Below are 462 nucleotides of genomic sequence, written 5' to 3'. Positions count from 1 at the left end.
GACAATCCGTTCGAGGCTCAAACAGTATCCAAATTGAGATCCGTGAATTCCTACGGGCTCGTGACAACCTAAGGATCGTATCAAGACACAGTGCCAATGCACTACACTCGCCCACGTGCCGCCGCACGAGCCGGCAGCGATAGGTGTCCAAAGCGATTACGCATCGCCGGAAAATCTCAAAACCAAGGCTCCAAACTCCTATCCTAGGTATAACACCATATTTGGAACCACTTTTGTTCTTGGACCAATCCAAAAAACTGACCGGAAGTGGCCGAACAGGGAGGCCGAAAATCGGCCAAATTCCAAATTAAAAACTGAGCTAGCTACGGTCAAAATCGATGCAAACCTACCCAACCATCAGCTATAGCATGGAAAATAGGTAGAAATCCATACCTTACTCGACAAATTTGGAGGAGAATTGAAGGAGAACGAACGGTTTGAAATTCCAATCACACCGCTCGA

This window comes from Prunus persica, chromosome G6 (genome assembly GCF_000346465.2).
Source record: "Prunus persica cultivar Lovell chromosome G6, Prunus_persica_NCBIv2, whole genome shotgun sequence".
Taxonomy (NCBI): domain Eukaryota; kingdom Viridiplantae; phylum Streptophyta; class Magnoliopsida; order Rosales; family Rosaceae; genus Prunus; species Prunus persica.
This window is presented reverse-complemented; position numbering follows the sequence as displayed.